We start from the raw sequence: 21,022 nt of genomic DNA, 5'->3' as shown, positions 1-21,022 counted from the left end.
ATGTGAACAGAGGCTTAAAGTGCACTTGTGCAGTTGGACTTGCTCTCTTGTACCACTGTCATTGCCGCACAAAGAGCTCCCCTCAGCTGGTGTTTCTCCTTCAGCCTGAGCCCCAGGACAGATGTGAGGAGCAGACCTGAGTCCAACCTGCATCAGGGACATAAGCCCAGCTGGATCACAGCAAAGCCGCTCAGGTAAGCCCAGTCGGATCACAGCAAAGCCGCCCAGGTAAGCCCAGTCTGAAAACATAGATCCATAGCTAAGTAGCAGACATATGAGGAATAAATGCTTGTTGTTTGTTATGTAGCAATAACTGACTGATACACTTATACAGTGTGAACATATTTTGACATAGGCACAATCAGAACAAATTATGTATTTCACTTTAATTCACTATGTATTGTATGATAGCTGGATTTCTCTTTTTTGCCATACAGTTTTAATCATTTTCAACTAGTGTCACAATGCGTTATCAGATTCATCTAGAAAATAATAAAATAGTAATACTGACTCATATCTTGGGGACTTCATGTGTGAGAGTTACAGTGTCTTGTATACATTTAATCCTTTCAACAATCCTAGGAGGTAAGCCTGACTCATCGTTCCATCATCTCAGAGCTAGAGGTAGTGTGACATACACTGAAGAATATGGACTCTGGATTGAGGCTGCCTGGGTTCAAATCCTGGCTCTGCCAATTCTTAGCTGTGTGACCTTGGGATAATCACTTAACCTCTTATGGCTCAGTTCCTCAACTATAAGGATGATCATAATAATACGACCTACCTTACAGAGTTGTAGTTGTAAAATTTTAATTAGTTAATATACCTAAACGTTTAGACTAGTGCCCAGCCTATAGAATTTGTGCTAGTTTTCATGAAAGTTGAGGACACTGAATTTCAGAGACATTAGTAAATTATAGTAAATCAACTGTGTTACCTAGCTAGGGTACTTTAATGATTCCCACATATTGAGCAAGTATTGGGATTTTCAGGGTTTTTTTCCTGGAAATTATAAAATAAAGATGCACAGAAAAATAAGTTGCCTTGGCAAATGTTGTTGGTGAACCATTAAGCACTGTCCAGGGAGACAGGGACTCTTGGCTAACAGACTTTGGGTATTAAGGTTTCACTCGAAGTCCAATCTTAGGCAGAGAGAGAAATTAGGCTTCAGGGAGTTTAATACTTGATTCAGAGTCACATGGTAGTAAGAGGCAGGGAAAGGACAACTTGGGTTTTCTGACTCCAACCCGGGAGTTTTTATCATGGCACCAGGCAGTTTCTCTAAAAACAATAATTGTTCATTTAAAGACAGAGGGAGCGATCCATTGAAGATTAATTTTGCTGTGTAGCAGGGTGACCCACTTAAAGCTTAGCTAGGGTTTTATTTTTCACTGCTCTAGCAAGACACGCTAAATATCTCCCTGGCTTGTGTTTGGGTTAGAGAATAAAAGGTGAGGAAGGGAAATTATTCCTCCCCCATTATGAATAAAGAGACTTGTCTCTCCCCTGGACTCTTGAAGGGCATCTGGTCTCTCCTTTGATGTTACCATTCTCTATTGTTTTGAAAGCAGAAAGCCAGCAATGTTCATATTCCAGGGTCAAAGAGGTGAAGCTGTCTGGGGTCTGAGTCCTTCCATCACTACCCCAGTGTACTACTGAAGAGAAGGGGAGTGGAGGAAATCTTTAATACTTGCCGTGTTGAAAAGGGAGACGATGGATGCCAGGTATGTGGCTGTGGATCCGTATGAGAGGAAAATGGAATAAACAGCTGTTTTGCTTGGCAAGCGATGGGCTCCTGATCCATTTCTGACTTGGTTCCCCTGGCTGAAGCCATGGTAGAAACAGCTCTTGCAGGAGTGAAAATGCCAAGGCCCTGGATACTAAGTGAGAGGCATCTGGAGCTGGCCTTGCAGTAGAGAGAGCAGAGGCATCCTCCCTCCCAGGACAGTGGATACCATGCTTGAAGCTGGACTGAGCCTTGGGTTGGCATCACCACCAATGATCCAGAAGCACTGTTGTCCCTGGAGCACCAAAAGGACACAGTGAGAAGCAAAGACAGCAGTGGTAATAGATGGCAGGGTGGACCCCGATGCTCACCCAGTCGGTGGGGAAGTTGGGCTGACTCTTTTCTCCTAAGATTTGTGATTCTGAGATTTGCATTTCCTGTAGTAGTTCCTGGGGAGGCAGGTTTCCCAGCAGGAAGATAACCAGCATCACTTCCAATATGGCAGTGGGGGCAGGGATGGGGAGGGTGGCAAGAGCTTGGGTTTCTTCTGATTTGACTTGAAGACACAGAGAGAGGGGAACATCTTTGCACCAGGGTGTTGTGAAGCTCTCCAAACCAGGTAGTCATAGCTCCTAGGAGTTAAGAGAACATTAGCAATGTCCTTGTTTTTCAGAAGGAAAAAAATCAAGCATGCCTTCTTCTGATTGAGCCATAGTATTTCCTCAACACACCCAGGAAAGCAATGGTAAAGGAGATGAAATTTTAAGTGTGAATTGCTTTTATATTCACATGAAAACTACCAAACGTGGTTCATATTACAAACTATTAAAAAAAAAAAGCATACAGAATATTTAATGACATGGAAAGATGTTCCCAATATAGGGCCCAATGAAAAAGCAAGTTCATTACCAGGATGTTCAGTGTGATCTTCTTTTGCAACACTAGACAGATAGATCTCTGCAGAGGAAAAAGTCTGAAAGATGTATTCCAACATGCTCCCTGCGCTTATTCTTGGATGCAATAATGGGTGCTTTTTATTTCTCCACTCTGCTTGTCTGCACTGTTTGAATATTTTTATGATAAACAGGTATTGCCTTTGTCATAAGAAAAAAGTGCAACATAGGTTTTTATTATTAAAAACTGAACGCGCATCTAAACAACAACAGAAACCCTGCTGCCTTTGTGTTCAGGATGGCGGACATGGTAGAGCTCTTTCATCTAACAGGGGTGTAGATGTCAGGGCTGGAGGATAATGACTCAAAGCTGGTGGAAACGTGGCCTGCGGAACAAGTTTCAAACAGGAAAGTGCTTGTGGGTGACCTCTGAGGTCAGCTGCAGAGCTTACTACAGATTCCACAAAAAGAGAAAGAGAATCCAAAAGGGATGGGGTAGGGTCGGTTGCCTGGGCGTGTCCCAGTTTAAACAAAGTGGCTTTGATGTGCGTCCCAGTGGGCTGGCACAGGAATGCAGGGCCCTGCTTTCTCCCGCAGCCATTAGAGAGTCATAAACATCCATCTCCAAAGGGAAGATGATCAGCTTCATATCAGCCACAAAGGAAAGATTTACAGGTAATTTCCCCCTCCTAGTACAGCAGTGTGATTAAGCATATGCTTGGAAAGATGTTTTTTCTCCCCCTCTTTCCTACACTATAAATAGAGATGCTTTGTTTTTCTCTCATTCCCGGTGATGTTTATAATGACTTTTGTAGACACAGACTGATATTTGGTGCTTACAGTGTGCTTTCCTCACATCTGTCAGGAGGAGAGTGAGGCATATGGACTCTGCTGTTCCCCACTCTGAGATGATGGGAGCTGCTAAGGTGCAGGTTCTGGGCTGTGCTGGAGATCTGCTGGCCCTAAATTTCTGCAGACCCCACAGTGCCTCCTCCCAGGCCCAGCCCAGATGGCCCTAGGGAGGGGTGGACTGTGTGTGGGGGAAGGGAATACGCCCAGCCCCATATTTTGGATCAATTAGCTAAGGGAATGCCTTGGGAAGGGATGGGGTTCATTTTAAGTCCAACCATCTTGAAAGCCCTTTTATTAAGACAACAGCAGTGGGGTGCCAAGACCTTGACCTGAAGTCAAACATTTGTTGGTTCAGATCCACACCCTGCCCGTAGACTGGTTGTGTGATCTTAGAAAGTGTAAGAAGTTTCCTGGAAACTTCACTTTATTTTTAATTGAAGTGCAATGGATTTACAATGTTGTGTTAGTTTTGAAACTGCAGAAATGTGTCTCGGGGGGTTCCGAGGAGCTCCGGTTCTTTATGTCTCAGCACAGAAAGAATTCAGTGAGAGGCAAAATGTTAGAAAAGAAGTGATTTATTACAATAGGACACTTGTGAGGTTTATAATGCAAGCGGGCAAGGGAATGCCACGCTGAGAACTTAGTGGGCTACAGTTTTATCATCAAAGGAAAAGTGGGGAGGGGAGGAAGACCACCTTCCTCCTCATTCTTGAGTAGATGTCAAGCTTCCATCACCAGCTCCTCCTCCATGTCAGGCGGGGGAGTTTTTTGTCCCTACGTGGTCAAGCTGGGACTGTCATGGCTCAATGGAAATGAGCAAAAAGGCAGTGACATATACTAAAATATGGTAAATCATCTCAGGTTTTAGTATAATGTTACCTTTTCCTTATATTTTTGTTTTTCATGTGTGCAGAGGAGCATGTCCTAGGAATCATTAACTTACTGAACTCACTGGGCAGGGTGTGGGTCTCATTCCACCATTGTTTTATTGTTTGCGGGCATGTCTCATGCTTCTGTTGCATGGATTTTTCGCTAAGCAAGCCTACTTGGTTTTGTGGTTAACTAAAACCTGCTTTCTTGAGTGATCATTAACTTATGGGGGTCTCCCATACTTTTTTCTCTACTTACAATCCCCTAGTGGGGTTAACTATTTAATCACCTACTTTTTCAGATTCTTTTGCATTGTAGGTTATTACAAGGTATTGAATATAGTTCCCTGTGCTATACAGTACATCCTATTGTTTATCTATTTTATATATAGTAGTGTATATATTTTGATCCCAAACTCCTAATTTATCCCTCCCGCCACCTTTCCCCTTTGGTAACCATAAGTTTGTTTTCTAAGTCTGTGAGTCTGTTTTTGTTCATTTACAGAACATGTTCATTTGTATCAATTTTTTAGATTCCACATATAAATGATGTCGTGTGAAATTTGTCTTTCTCTCTCTGATTCACTTCACTTAGTATGATCATCTCTACATCCACCCATGTTGCTGCACATGGCATTATTTCATTCTTTTTTATGGCTGAGTAATATTCCATTGTATATATGGACCACATCTTCTTTATCCGTTCATCTGCTAAAGACTTAACTTTTGACATCTGTAAACCAGGGGTGACCTTGCATTGGAGGTGGTATACAGTATGCTAAATGAGAGTCCTTTCAGTACTTCAGCTGAGATAGGTGCTGATGACTCCAGAGCCCAGAGTGAGGTGCTAGTGAGGCCAACTAAGCAGGACTTGCAAGGAGGTACAAACCCTACCTGAGTACCTACCCAGAGAGAGCACTTAGTGTGTGTGTATGCCTCCCTCAGAATCTCACATGTGAAAACCTACAGGTCAGAGCCCATTATATATATGTATATATATATTTTTAAATTATTTTATTTTATTTATTTATTTTTGGCTGCATTGGGTCTTTGTTGCTACCTGCAGGCTTTCTCTAGTTGCGGTGAGCGGGGGCTACTCGCTGTTGTGGTGTGCGGACTTCTCATTGCGGTGGCTTCTCTTGTTGTGGAGCACAGGCTCTAGGCACGTGGGCTTCAGTAGTTGTGGCTCGTGGGCTCTAGAGTGCAGACTCAGTAGTTGTGGCATGCGGGCTCAGTAGTTGTGGCACATGGGCTTAATTGCTCCATGGCGCGTGGGATCTTCCTGGACCAGGGCTCGAACCCGTGTCCCCTGCATTGGCAGGCGGATTCTTAACCATTGTACCACCAGGGAAGCCCGCATTATATTTTTTAAAAGTGTTTACTAATGTGATGGTCAAAAAATGAAATCTCATTGTTTGGGTTTGCATTAGCAGTTTTGATTACTGTAAAATGTAACATTTATTAGGATGTTTATTGACCATTTGTATTTCTCCCCTGGCTCTTGACCTCTTCATGTTTTCAAATTTTTCCATTAGCCTCTCTTAAACCAGTTAAATTTAACTGTGTGTTTTAACGTGCACCAGTCTGCAAAAGAAGAGGCAACATTCCAAATAGCACTGATTTCCAGCTCAGTAGAAAGAACCTGGTGAGCCCTACACTTCCTTTTCCCACAGGGAAATCAGAACCTGTGCACATTCTTCTCCCACTAGACCCTTTTCAGGTTTAACAAAACAACAGTAGGTAGAAGAAATAAACAGTCAAGGACAGAAAATGCTCAAGAAAATAGCAGAACTCGTAATGGAAAAATACCACTCTTACCCACAGATCTTCAAAAAAGGAAAATTAACTGCTTGGGGGATGGGCTCATCTTATTGCCATGTGGCCCCAGGAGCAGAAAGGGGCAGATGGTCATTCTGCAGACAGGGCAGGACCCCAGAGACAATTGCTTCAGCCTTTTAAGGGTGAGTTATTTGTTTCACTCCAAGGCATCAAGAAACAATTCTAGCATTGTCAACAGCATTTTCATGTCCTGGCCCAACATTTTTAGAGAAAGATCTTGAATTATTTTGTCATCAAATCAAGCTCAATTCCATCTCTCAACAGAGGATAAAAGAGCTGGCCTTTCAGAAGTCATGAGGGTGGGGCCCTCAGACTTTACAGAGCTTTACAGAGGAGACCCAGGGTTTGGAGAATCTTGTGAAACAAAGTGTCTGTTCCTCTCACCATTTCTTACCTTCAGAGAATTTCTGCGGCTTATGTAATAGGAAGTCAAGGGGACAAAAGGTATCCCACTGTCTTCCTTTGGTTCAGTCAATACGATATGAGGGGTGGGGTAGGAGAAGCCACAATATGGATCTTATTTTACCTTTCATCCCCCAAAGTCTTTGGCAGCTGTTTGAGTTATTGAAGGCACCAAATCTCTCCAAATTCTCCCAACCTAACATAGATGACAACTTTGGTGAACAGTAGTACTCTCCAATAAGCTAAGGTTGCAAGAAAGAAAGAAACGAGAATCCGTGACGTTTTGTACCTTGGCTATTTTAGAAGCTTTCTGGAGCCTGTTTCTATGAGCTCTGTTTCCAGAAAATAATTAGCAGCAAATGGAGGCGTCGCAGGAAAGCCTGGGGGACACTGAGCAATGTCCATGGACCATTAACTAGGGAGAGTTTCTTGGAGAACTGGAGCCAGCATCTTGTACCAGTTCCATTTTCCTAGTTGTCTCCTGGTTGGGTGCCTGGAAGAGATAAAATTGAAATTTGACTTTCCTGGAGGTAGGTAAAGGAGAGTCCTGGTCATATAATGGAGGAGGAAATAGGATATTTCTGTGGTCTTCTCTCCACAGTTATTCCTGCTCTGTTGCTCCCAGAGTCACACTCTGTTGGGTCCAACACTTTGGTGAATGTCTTTGTTGGCTCTGGCTGCCATAACAAATATCGTAGACTGGGTGACTTAAACAACAGAAGTTAATTTTCTCACTGTTCTGGAGGCTGAAAGTCTGAGATCAGGGTGCCAGCATCATTGTGTTCCTGTGAGAGCCCTCTTTCTGGTTTGTAGATGGCTGTCTTCTCACTGTGTCCTCACTTGGCAGAGAGAGAGAAAGAGAGGGAGAGAGAGAGGGAGGGAGGGAGAGAGGGGGAGGGAGAGAGGGAGGAAGAGAGAGGGAGAGAGAGAGAGTGAGCATACTAGCACTTTGGTATCTCTTCTCATAAGAGCACTAATCCCATCATGAGGGCCCCACCCTCATGACTTCTGAAAGGCCCTACCTCCAAACATAACACATTGGGGGTTAGGGCTTCAACATGAATTCCATATGAATTTGGGGGGTGGTGGGACATAATTCAGTCCACAGCAGTGAAGTTGATGGAAACAGTCTTGATGTAGTTCTCCTTTGAGGACTTTGCTCCTCTTCCTGCCTCATCTCTATTTCCACAGTTTCTTGGCTCCTCTGTGTGTAGTGTTAGGTCCTGAGGCAGATATTCTCTCCAGTACCTTGCCAGCAGAGACAAGGAGCTGCAGCTGTGGTTATAGGACTTCTTACCTCCTCATCGTGAAAGTGATGTTGGCTATATCTTTGTAAGTTGTTAGTATTCCTTTAGCATGCCTTGCAGTGCACCATGGTTCAGTGCCTTGAACCAAGCCAAGCACTCTGGTGAACAAGGAGAGCAAGTCTTCCAGCCCATCTTGGAGCCATAGGATCAGGAGTGGACAAACTTTTTTTTTTTTGTAAATGGTTAAGTAATACATATGAAAGGTTCTGTAGGCCATAACCAATAGACTCTGTCATCACACTATGAAAGTAGCCATAGACAATATGTAAATGAATAGAGTTCGGCTCTTCTCCAATAAAACATTATCTCCAAAAAAACAGGCCTTGGGCCATTCTGGCCCAGGGCTTATAGTCTCTGACCCTGAGTCCCTCTCACTCTCTTTCCTGCGCCCTCTCTGCTCCCTTCTCTATTCCAGCAGTGACCTGTTAAATATCTCTTTGACTGCCTTCATCTCCTTTGTTTTCATGAAAAGTGTCTTTGTCTCTGCCTTTAGAGCTTGCACCTATGCTGCTGATGGTTGGTTTGGAGGTTCCTTATCTGAAGAGTGAGCCCATGATGAGCTGTGAGCTAGCCCCTTGTCTGTGCAAGACAAAAGCCAATCAGACAGAACAAGATGTTGATGGTATGGTTTTCTTTCTGCTTTGGACTGTTTCAGGAACTTGGATGCCCTTTTCAGTGCATTCATCACCCCTGGGGAGACTCTGGAGCCCATTGATCAATGGCCATCAATCTAGTCCTGGTTGCCAGGCACTTGTAGCTATGGTAATCCACCAGGCATCTCAATTTATATCTTGTTGTATGAATCCCTTGGAGAGGAAGGAGATGGCAGGTTGCTAACAAGCTGATTTACTCACTAAAGAGGATTAGCCATGGCTACTGGACAGAGAGCCTTCCTCCACATGTCAGCGGCAATCCCAGGGGGCCTGTTGAATGATGAGCAACCTGACAGGTGTCACTTCTCCCATAAGGAATTTCATTCCTGGAGCCCTGTCCATTGCTACCTCTAGGGTTCTAGCCACCACGGTCCTTTGTACCTGGATTGCTCCCCCCGCTCCCACCTCTGCCCTCCATGGCCACCATATTTAATTGTAATCCAGCAGAGAGTATGATCCTTTTAAAACAAAGCAGCTTGATCTCTGCTCAAGATCCTGCGGTGGCTCCTCAGAGTAAAAGCCAAAGTCTTGACAAATGCCTACAATGCCCCAGATGATCTGATGCCCTCTCCTGCCCATTCCTCTTTATTAATTTTTTAATTTTTAACTTTAATTTTATTTATTTTTTATTGAAGTATAGTTGATTTACAATGCTGTGTTAATTTCAGGTGTACAGCAAAGTGATTCAGTTTTATATATATATGTATATTATATATATTTGTTTTCAGATTCTTTTCCATTATAAGTTATTATAAGATATTGAATATAGTTCCCTGTGCTATACAGTAGGTCCTTGTTGATTTATCTATTTTATATATATTGGTGTGTATATGTCAATCCCAGCCTCCTTATTTATACCCCCCTACTTTTCCCCTTTGGTAACCACAGTGTGTTCTCTATGTCTGTGAGTTTGTTTCTGTTTTGTAGATATGTTCGTTTGTGTCGTGTTCTAGATTCCACAGGTAAGTGATATCGTATAGTATTTGTCTTTCCCCTTCTGACTTACTTCAACTAATATGATCATCTCTAGGTCCATCCATGCTGCTGCAAACCCGCCCATTCCTCTCACAGCTTCGTCTTCTCTCACTCACCTTGCCGCTGGCTCCACGGCAGCCACACTCTTCTCCACGTTACTCAAACTCAACAATCAAGTTCTTTCCACCCTCTTCCCGGTTTGTCCTTTGCTACTTTCAGATCTCTGCTCAAATATCACCTTATCAGTGAAGGCTTCCCAGCTCCTTTACTTAAAATAACAACTCGCCCCACACCGCTCTGGCACTCCCTGAGCCCCTCATCCTGCTGTGTTTTTCTCCAGCGCACTTATACTAACATACTCTATATTTCCTTATTTATCTGTGTATCATCTTTCTTCTCCATTAGAATGTAAAACTCCAGGAGGGCAGGGAAGTAGTCTACTTGATTCAGTATTTTACCTCCAGGGCTTAGAACAATATCTGATACATAACAGGTCCTCCTATATACATACCTATATATATATATATATATATATGTGTGTGTGTATGTGTGTGTGTGTGTGTGTGTGTGTGTGTGTGTGTGTGTATTTCAATGAATGAATGGGTGAATGAAAGACTAATGAAGGTAACCTGGGGCTTTTCTCTGTGTTCCAAAAGTTCTCTTAATAAATGATTCACATGCATGGAAGTATCCATTTTTAGGTAGATGTAAAGTACTTAGGACCACATAAAACTGTTAGGACCATTAGTTCTGGTGAGGGAGGCAGAATAAATGAATTCCTGTCCAAACAGGATCAATTTTTGTTTGGAGGCTGTAAATCTCAGGAGTAAGATTCTATTGTACTTTGTGCTTCTCTACATTGCATTATATTTTACCTTAATTCTTTGCTCACAAAAATGAGTAAAATACTTATTAAATACCAATATAGAGTGAGCTGGGTTAGCCTTTCCCAAAGTGTGTTTCGTGGAACATTAAATCTAGAGAACTGTCCTGTGGAAGAAGTGTGCTCTTAACATGTCAGTTTAGCAAGCCTTGTATCATAATAGCTAATAATTATAAAAGCTAACATGGATTGGTTGTTACATACATGCACAATACAAACTTCTCTCCTTAATCCTGTTCACCCCACCAGGGTATAACACACATTAGCATATTAAAGGCTCTGAGAAGTCCTGTACTAAAGAAACCTGTTTAAGTTTTCAGCCCAGCTTTTGCTAAACTTATTTGCTTACAGAACCACGTATTTTTCCCCAGGGATACTTATTAACACCTCGTGGATCTATTGTTCTGCAAAACACAAATTGGAAAATGCTGCTCTAGGGTTTTTTAAATTAAGATAGCTATCGGCTGGATGCCAGGAGATGATAAGTGATACCACCTTCTTAGACTCAGTGGCATAATCTCCCTCTAATTGTCCGAGAAAATAAAATTGTGTTTCTAAGGATCAGCATGTACCCAAGGAGAACTTTTGCATGCTCATGTGATAGATTCTATGGTTTTACTAATCTAAACTCTATCCTTTTAAAAAATGCTGGTTTGAGTAATCAGGAAGAAATTCTTAACACTCTCAGGTTGGATAAAAATTTTGTCACTTTAGAATGGAAACTACATCATTTGAAAGTAAGCTGAAGAAGTGTTTGTGTGTATGTGCATGTGTGTGCATATGTATGTGTTCATGCATGTGTATGTGTGTTTTTAGGACTTTTTCTGGTCATGGAATGTGGTTTCATACAGTGCAATACTAGTGGGGGTCTGGAAGGACTCTTTGTTCAGTTCCATAACCAGTGGACATTTGCACTGGGGACATTGGTGCCTCTGGAGAGTGGAGAGTGGAGTGAGGTGGACCACCCTCTTCCACCTTCATCAGAAAAATAAAGTCTTTTCTTGGAAGTCAAATGTTCAACGCGGACAGGGGGCTGAGAGTAGAGACTAAAAGGAGAAGAAATCGTTCCCTAAAGGACAAAACCCCTTGAGAATGGGTCTTACTGTCTTGTCTATTAGAAAAGGCAGTCTCATGTCTGGCAAAATCTGCATTTCTTTTTGTGTCTATTCTTCCCAAAAGAAGTTTCCCTTAATGGACTTTTATGCTAAGACTTAATGATTCTTGCAATGATAATCTGTCACGAGGATCCTTACGGTGATAATATGTTATTTGAATTTACTTGAGAAAGCACCTGCATTCTTGCTCTGACTGGGACGTGAGGCACTCAAAGGCAGTAAAAAAAGGAATGAGAATAGGTACAAATTAGTAACCTAGCACCACTTAAGTCTTTTGAAAAGCCAGTGGAGTGGGAAAATGATTCTGTGCTTCTGTTTCCTCAGACCATCTTGTGTGTACTTTAAAAAGAAAAGGAAGTGACTTACAGATCACTAGGGAAAAGCCTGAGCAGAAATATCAAGTCTGAAACCACGGGGACCTCATTCATCGTTGTATGTGACACAGCGCAGAGCCCAGAAGGCCTTGTGCTTTGTGGGGACTCGGGAGATGTCGAGAGAGGAAATAATGGAATGAGTAAATGTCCAATTATTCAGGATATGTGCTTCTATTTCTGAGAAACTGGTGTGTTGCACAAAAGAGTTCAGGATGGGAGTGAGGAAAAGGGTATAAAATAGGAAACACTTATATAGACCCTCCTATGTGCCAGGCACCCTCCTAAAGGCTTTATGTGTTTTAATGAATTCAATCCTCACAACCACCATAGGGGGCAGGCTTTATTATAATCCTTGTTTTACAGAGGAGGACACAGAAGCACAGATAATTGATGACTTGCCCAGGATCACTCAGCTGGTAGTAGAGCCAGGCTGAACCCTGTGTGGGCAGACTCCTGAGTCTGTGCTCTTAACCACTGAATTGTGCTGGCTCAGAAATAAAGCAAGGACAACAGCAAGGGCAAGGGCAAGGTGTGGAGGCCAGACCAGCTCTCCCATCCATTTAACCTTCCTGAGCCTTGGTTTGCCCATTGAGAGAATGAGGACATTTATTGTTCCTATCTCATGGGACCATTGTGATTATTTAATGAAATACGTGCTAAAAGCTTAGTAGTTTGGCACCTAGAAAGCTCGCAGTAGCCATAAACATCTTAAAAAAATGTGAGCCTGGGAAGAAATCTTGGACCTCTTTTATCTAGCACTATAAGAGGGAAAGGGATCTAATATTCAGAGCAGTGCTGTCCAGCAGAACACTGTGAAGATAGAAGTGTTCTCTACCTGCACCATCCAATATGGTAACCATGCATGGCTACTGAACGCTTGAAACATGACTAGCGCTACAGAAGAAGTGATTTTTAATTTTATTTCATTGTAATTCATTTAAATAGCCAAACAATGGTTGCCTGCGATGGGGGTGGGGGTGGAGGAGTAGGGGGCTGGGGAGGGGCAGACAGGGATGAGAGAGGGTTACAAATGGGTGAGACAACCTTGGGTGTGATGGGTGTGTTCCTTTTCTGATGTGGTGCTAGTTCCATAGGTGTGTACTTATCCAATTGTGCACTTCATGTGCAGCTCGTTGTATGTCATTCATATTTCAGTAAAGCCGTTAAACAACAAAACAGACTCGTCCAGGATAAATCCAGCTTATGCACAGCTTCCAACAGTGGTTTTCAAACTGAGTTTTGAGGGGAAACTGGGGTTCCCAAGGCTTCTGGGACTGGAGGCTGAGGGGCGGGTAAGGGGGTGCAGGTTGACTGAGCTCAGCTTCCAACTGTGCTTCCACCAGATGAGCTGCTTGCTGACCTTGTGTGATCAGTTTGCTGGCTTGCCCTCTCTCCTACTGAACCCTTGGGCTCCGTGAGAACAGGGATTTTGCAATAGTCACCTCTGTCTCCTTGGTGAGTGCTGAAGAGATGCTTGTTCAGTTGAGATTCTGAATATAGTACTCCTATGCTCTATTTAGCCAACACTTGTAAGGTACCCACTCTCAGCCAGGCACTGTTCTTACACCTTGAAAACAGTAACTCCTTTAATTCTTTAACCACCCTCTTTGAATTACATGCTCTCAAGGCACAGGGAGAGTAAACACTTGCCTGGGGTCTTAAACCTCGAAGGAGGATTGAGACCCAGCTTGTCTGGCTCAGAATCCAGCCTAAGAACATGCTCTCCCCACCATGGGGTAGAGGCCACCTCTGGTAGAACCTTCCTTCCTGATCAAGGATTCTTAAGTTTCTGTGTACCTCCTGCATTCTGGTGATGCCTATAATACTTTTAATTGCATAAAAATAAAATGCATAGGATTACAAAGGAAACCAAATATACTGAAATATAGCTATTGAAAAAAATTTAAATATCCTAATGTGTTCATTTTTGCTAGGATAAAGTACATGCCTTTTTATTAACACATGAAATAATAAGAGCTAGCAGTGGGCCTAATCACTACTGTAATTCCCAAACAATCATCGGTAATATTTGGAGAGATCATAAAGCGAAATTTAGAGCCATCTGCAGCAGCAATGGAAGGATATTGAAGAGATCTGAGATTTCTACTGCGGACAAAAATCACAGGTACTCCTACTGCTGTGGTTTGTTATCTACGTTCGTAATTGAAGGGAATGCTAAGTTTCTGTTAGAAGTTAGTAAAAATAAAGATGCATCAATACATATTTTTTAGAATCCAAGTTCATGGGCCCCCTAAATTCAAGAATTCTGTGTGGACCCAGGTCAAGGACCCCTGTTCTAGATGCTCTCCATGTGGACCAGCAGTGTTGGCATCACCTGGAAGCTTGTTGAAATACAGAATCTGAACTCCACCCCAGACCCATGTATCAGAATCTGTGTTTCAAAAAAAAATCTTTGAGTAATCTGTGTGCACACAGAAATTTGAGAAGCAATGCAAAATAGATATTTGCTAAGGTCAGGGCAGCAGAGAGCTGTGTTCTTGAACAGGATTGAAAAGGTCTGATTGCAGATTTGTTTTTATCCTTCTCTCTGTCTTTTATAACCTCCTTCCCAGGGTGGAGGATGATTTAACCGATTGGTGACATTGGGACAATGGGCACTGCTGGAGTCTTCTCATTGCTCCTTTGGGACCAGTTCTCAGGGCAAGGGTGTTCTTATCCTCTAGATTTGCCTCCTCTAGGTCATGGGTGGTGCAGGTTCTGCTGGCTAGGTGCCAGGCAGGTTCTGCTACTAAGTCGGTATTTGTCCACAGTTCTACTGGGGCAGTGGACCCAGTCAATACACTTCAGGGGGAAGAATATTCGGACCTCAGACCCAAGTCCAGTTCTCCAGTCCACCTTTTCCAGCATAAGAACAGAAACAGTATTTTAATTTTCTTCCCAGCTCAATTTCTTAATTAGTTCTGAACCTTCTAAAGAAGGATCTGATTAATTAGTCTCCTCAAATTCCAACAATACTGGCTGTTAGAAAACTCAGAGCCAAGTGTACAGAACTCTAAGAAGCCATTTTTGAATCATTTCTATGGCCCTCCTCTTGTTTTTCCTTTTATTCTCCTCTTCATTTGAATTTATGTTCTCTTTCGGTTATCTTGTTCTATTTTCTCTACCCTTATAAGCCTCTTTAAATCAGTTTTAGAATAAGGTAAGGGCATAGATTCATAAATAAAGATGTAAACATGAAGACAAGTAAATATCCAAGTTTTTGAGACAGAGGCTGAACCTAGGCAGGACCGTCGCATCGCCCAACTGCAGCGGGTACTTCCCTGTTGCTTGTGGAAATCGTGGTCTTTGGGCGCAACAGACCACAAGGTGAGCCTGGAATCAGGCCACTGGGGGCTGTGATCCAGGACTCCCGACAGATTTAGTCTCTGTGGACCAGTTGGCAATGTGTTACTGAAAAAGATGAAGTTTCTGGTAACAAAGGGCATTTGGGGTAGGCTGTTCATTTGTAAAACTGTCCTTAAAACATTCTAAAAATATTCTGTACTCAGGTTACATGGGTGAATGCAGGTGACCTCCTTGTTCATTTAGCTGGAGCTCTCAGTGATTTGAAAGCCAGGAACTGAAGCACTGCAGGCAGGCAGGACTGGGCCCTTCTCTGCTGAATGAGTCCAGTCGCTTCCCACTGCACCGAGAACTCTCTGGGCCTCAGGCCCTGTAAGATCCAGCTTCCCCTGCCTGCTTTACTCATCTTCCAGGACAATGCTCCCCTGTCACTGGGCTCTGGGCCCTCAGGCTGTTCTTTGGTTCCTTGAACAGTCCAAACTCCTTCCATCCTCAAGGGTCTCTGCTTATCCTTTTCCTTTTGCCTGGAATCCCCTTCCCTGCTTCCTCTTCCAGGCAGAGCCCATCATTATCTTTCAGGACTTGACCCAAATGTCATTCTGTCTAGAAGCCTTTGCTGACGCTTCATCCCATCAGACCAAGTCCTCTGGAACACCCTTCACAGCCCTTATCATGGTTTTAGTGAATAATTGTTCGTGTCATCATTTCTTCAGTGTCATTTTCCCTACTGGACCACTGGCTCCTGAGAACACGGGCTGCACTCGTCTTGTTTATGACCACTTTGTTGCTGGCTAGGCCGGCAGTGCCTGGCACAGAGCAGGGCTCGTTGTATGATTTGCTGGATGAACGAGTGGAAAAGTGGGAAACAGATTCACAGACACGACTAGAGCATTGGGGAATATATTGCATGAGGAAAAATGTAAATGGGAAAGGGAGTATATTTATATTGTTTTAAAAAGAGACGGGAGAAGATGGGTTCCACTCATTTCCCAGACATGTGGAGAGGCTGTTGTATGTGAGCTGGATCAGCCGTGGGGCTCATCGTGGGAAATGAGCAACTCTCCTATTGTCAGGAAATTCCCAGCGACAGAGAATAGGTTAAAATTGCAACAACAGAAGAAAAGTTAGACATCAAGAAATTTCTGAATCTCTGGATATACGTATATGTATAACTGACTCACTTTGCAGTACAGCAGAGACAAATACAACATTGTAAAGCAACTATGCTCCAATAAAAAAAAAAAATCCAAGCAATGCTTGGATCCCCTTTAAAAATTTTTTTCAAAAGGAAAAAAATTCTGAACCTCAAGAATAATGAAATTTGGACAAAAAAGACAATATATCCTAGTGGTGAGGGGCCAGACTCTGGGTTCAAATTCTGACTTTACTACTTACTAGCTCTGTGTCCTTGGGCAAATGACCAAACTTCTCTGTGTGTTGCTAAAAAAAAAAAAAAAAAAGGAAATGATAATAATGTGGCCCATCTCATAGCCTCATAGGCAGGGTCAATATGTAATTTACCCTTTAAACCCAGGCACTTTTGAGATTAGAAGAGGGGAAGTGCTATTAATAATTTTGCTGGAATAACAGGAATAAACTGAGACTCCACCCAGTGTCTGGAGAAGTGTGGTCACTCTACTCATAAAGTGTTAAAAGGATTAAAGAAATTAATCCATGTAACTCCTTGAGAGGCATGTGGGCACAGAGTTAGTGCTCAGTAATGGTCAGCTATTCCTGTTGAGAAGCAATCTTTCTGGAGACTCTGGGAAAAGATGGACAGTTGATTATATGGGATGGAGTTTATATCTTGGGGTGTACCAGGATGTAATTGCTGATCCTTCTTTACACGTCCTTCCTTTGTAAAAAAATTCAAGTATAACATCCTTAGAAAAAGGTACACATAACCAGTACATAGCTTATTGAATTATCACGAAGGGAACACACCGGAGACCACCCAGGAACCACCACCCAGATCAAGACATGGAATCTTCCAGAACTTCAGAGGCCCCTGGCCCATCCCTTCCCCATCACCAACCCATTGGTTCTGCCCCAGGAGCGACCGCGTTCCTGACTCCCAACCCATAGGCGAGTTTTGTCTGTTTTTTTTTTTTGAAATATACACGTAAATGGATGCGATGAGATGTGTTCCTTTGTGTCTGTGCTTCTTCAGCCCAACACTTGGCTAAGGTGGTTCATTCATGCTATTGAATCAAGCCGGAATTGATTTAATCTCACAGCTGGGTAATAGTCCATTGTGGGAATACACCACCGTTTATTTATTTAATCCGCTGCTGATGGATATTTGGGTACCTTCCAGTTTCTGGCTATTGTGGAAAATGCTGCAGTGGCCATCTTATCTCTTGGGATATATAGCCTGTGTTGTGTTGGGTGTGTAGACACTTAGGGATGGAAATGCTGAGTTCTAGGGGTGCCCATTTAGTAGATCCTGGTGAACAGCTTTCCAGGGCTGATGGACCACTTCACCTTCCCACCAAGAATTCTGGTTCCTTCCTATCCTTACCACCCTTAGGCACTGCTGATCATTTCCAGAGGTTATCTCATTCTGGGTTTTTAAAAAATCACTTATGAGTTCTACCTGCCTCTAAAAACAACAGTCGCAGAGGGTCTAGTAAGTGCCAGGCCCTGAGCAAGGTACATCGTAGAGAAGACTTCATCATGCATGAACCCTCAGAGCGAGGTGTGTCTTCACTGCCCAGGGGAGGACCAGAGAGACTAAGGGACTTACTCAAGGCCATGGAGGTCCTACGTGGCAAGGCCCTGGTCTCCTTGGATCCCGTTCAGTCTGACCCTGGGATGCAAGTGCTCGTTTGACTGTCCTGTGGTGTTGACCCCGCAGGGTCAAGATGAAGGAAGTGGGGGCCTGAGCAGAGGAGGGAGGATGCTCTGAATCCAGCCGTGCCCTTGGGGCAGCCTGCATGGTACATTCCCAGGATAGGTGGGCCTGGGGGACAGGAGTGTCCTCTTAGTGTCCCCACAGGGGACTGTGTGTACTTCCCTCCCTGAACCATTAGAGATCATCCTTTGTTCCCTGGGGACAAGCACTTCAAGGGTTCTGAGCCAGAGAGCCAGAATGGACGCCCTGTCCCAGCCACAAAGGAAGGTCAGATAAGGTGGCTCCATCCTCCTGCTTCTTTTTCTTTTTTTTTTTTTAATTTTTATTGGAGTATAGTTGATTTGCAATGTTGTGTTAGTTTCAGATGTACAGCAAAGTGAATCAGTTATACATATGCATATATCCACTCTCTTTTAGCTTCTTTTCCCATATAGGCCATTACAGAGTATTGAGTAGAGTTCTCTGTGTTATACAGTAAGTCCGTTTTAGTTATCTATTTTATGTATAGTAGTGTGTGTATGTCCATCCCAATCTCCTAATTTGTCCCTCCCCCCTCCCCTCAAGTAGAGTTACAGATGTAGATATCCTGTTTCTTTTTTGAAAGGTGATCAATCCTTGGTTGAGGAAGTGCCCTTGGGTCATTCCACGCTGGAGTGGGGAGGGCTTGGGTTCTCCTTTGGCCCAGAATGGTGTTGCTCTCATTCCCTGCCCATGAGCAAAGGGTCTGGCCATTGTCACCTGAGCTTCGGGAGGTCGTGATGCTGACTCAGGAACGGACCCACTTCCCCTGGGGTCTCCAGAGCTTCCCCACTTGCCTCCCTCCCTCCTCAGTCATGAGTCTGGACCTCTTTGCTGCCCCCCCCACCCCCTCTCCACCCCAGTGCCCTTCCGAGGACTGTGTCCACGTGTGTCTGGGGTGTGACCAAGCCCCTGGAGGCTTACCCCCACCCCCCACATGCCCACAATCCATCCCAAGGCCTTGAGAAAGGAGACACCTCTTTAATCCAGATGTTGGTCACCTTTCACATTGTAAAATAAACATAAATACTGAAACTACCAAAGCAAGCTACCTAATGAGTTATTTATATGGCAAACACCCTTGTAGCCACCGCTGAGCACCCCAGAGGCTCCCACGTGCCCTGGCCAATCACTACTACTCATGCCCCAAAGTATCCTCTCTCCCTCTTGTAGAGTCATCACGTCCTTGAGTGACTTTATACAGTTTTGTCACCAAAGGGGTGCTTCTAGACTGACAGCAGATTTTCCTTTTGGAGGATGGCGCAGGGGCTTATCTAGACCCCCATGTGGTGAAACGTTCTACAGCCGCTCTCTCCTTTCTCTCTCCTCACCTGTCCCTCACCTGTCCTCCCTTTCTGCTTCTGCTTGCATGCTCTATTCTGCCCTATGGCTCTGCTCCTCCCACGACCACCTGGCTGGTGTCCTCTGGTTTCCCATCCTGACTGCCTTGTTCCTTCTGGGGATCAGCCCTTGAAAATCCTGGTGAGTCAATTTCTCCATCCCATTCTTCACGCCTACTGACTCTGTACATTCTTGGAATAATTTGTTTCCTCTTTGACTTCTGGAAAACTCAGTTCACCTTTCAGGACCTAGGCCCAAGGTCACTTCTTCTATGAACCCTTCCCTAACTCCCTCCACAGACTCATTTTACTTTCTTCTGTGTCCTCCAAGCATATCTTAGCTGACTTAATTATGTATTGCCCTGATGCCGTGGTAGCACTTTGCTCAAGGGTCAGAATTCGTGGTTGGCGGAGTCACAAGGTGCTTGGCATACAGAAGGTGATCAATAAATGTCTCTTGAGTTAACAAGGACTATAAAGCCCTATGCAAAGTCTTCATAATAAAGAAATTGTATGGAGTGAGAGCTTACAAAAATAATAAATTGGGAGTGGGCAGAAGCAAGCATATTTTTAGCTATAATTATCAAGTTACAAACCCACAGGATATATGAAAAATACAGTCAGAGAAAATGGGGTGAGGGAACTCTGGGTAGAAAGAAGATAAAATAATGCTCAAATGGGGGTAAAAATTTTGAGCAAGGAGAGTAATTTAGTTTTTTATTTTAATTAAATGATATTTTATAGTTCAGGAAAATCCTTAAAAATATGTAACCACTTTTTTTTTTTTTTTGTGGTACGCGGGCCTCTCACTGCTGTGGCCTCTCCTGTTGCGGAGCACAGGCTCCGGACACGCAGGCTCTGGACGCTCAGGCCCAGCGGCCGTGGCTCACGGGCCCAGCTGCTCCGCGGCATGTGGGATCCTCCCGGACCCGGGCATGAACCCGCGTCCCCCACATCGGCAGGCGGACTCACAACCACTGCGCCACCAGGGAAGCCCCCCAACCACTTCTTTATTTTAGAATTACAGTAATAACAAGTATTCAAACAGTAAAAAGGGTATGAAATGAAAAGAAAAATTTTCTTTTCCACTTCACCCTTAAACCAATTGTCTAGTTTTCTAGCATCTTTTAAAGAAGATTCCCAAGTACTTTCTTAGAGCATTGTAAAACACTTCAAATATTTACCTACCAGTTGGGGGGGCGGGTTCAGAGAGGACTCTGGCATCAGTCAGATCTGGGTTCTAATCCACTGCTTATTCCCTTTTTGACCCACCAGAGGCAAAAGTTCCTCCAAAATTTTGAGCTAAACTTTGGCTTCACTACCTTGGAATCTTAAGGATGATAACAGTTTACCTTTTCTTCCTCAGGCCTGTTTTTCTTGATGTTGTTGATGTTTAATCTCTTGGATCATTGGATTGAAAGTCAGAAAACCTGGGTCTTGTCCTTTTCAGTCACAAAGTTTTTCCATGATTTTGGGTGGGACCCCCCACCACCACCACCACCCCCCAACCCCTTCTCTGTGTGATCTTGGGCAGCCCTCAAGCCCTTTGGATGTGAGCTTCTTCACCTGAAAATAGTGGTTTCTACTAGATGGCTCCTTCCAGCTCTAAAGTCTTCTGG

General features: G+C 43.6%; 1 protein-coding gene across 1 annotated transcript in view; it reads left to right on the top strand.

Annotated features, from left to right (window-relative positions):
* Positions 1-21,022, top strand: part of GADL1 (glutamate decarboxylase like 1) — a 578,596-nt gene continuing 557,574 nt past the window's right edge. The window contains exon 1 of the mRNA XM_029244220.1: positions 1-194. The gene's annotated coding sequence lies outside the window, so the exon portion shown is untranslated. The remainder of the gene's footprint in view (positions 195-21,022) is intronic.

Source organism: Monodon monoceros, unplaced genomic scaffold (genome assembly GCF_005190385.1).
Source record: "Monodon monoceros isolate NGI ecotype Baffin Bay Population unplaced genomic scaffold, NGI_Narwhal_1 Super_Scaffold_3, whole genome shotgun sequence".
In the NCBI taxonomy this organism is placed as follows: domain Eukaryota; kingdom Metazoa; phylum Chordata; class Mammalia; order Artiodactyla; family Monodontidae; genus Monodon; species Monodon monoceros.
This window is presented reverse-complemented; position numbering and strand designations above follow the sequence as displayed.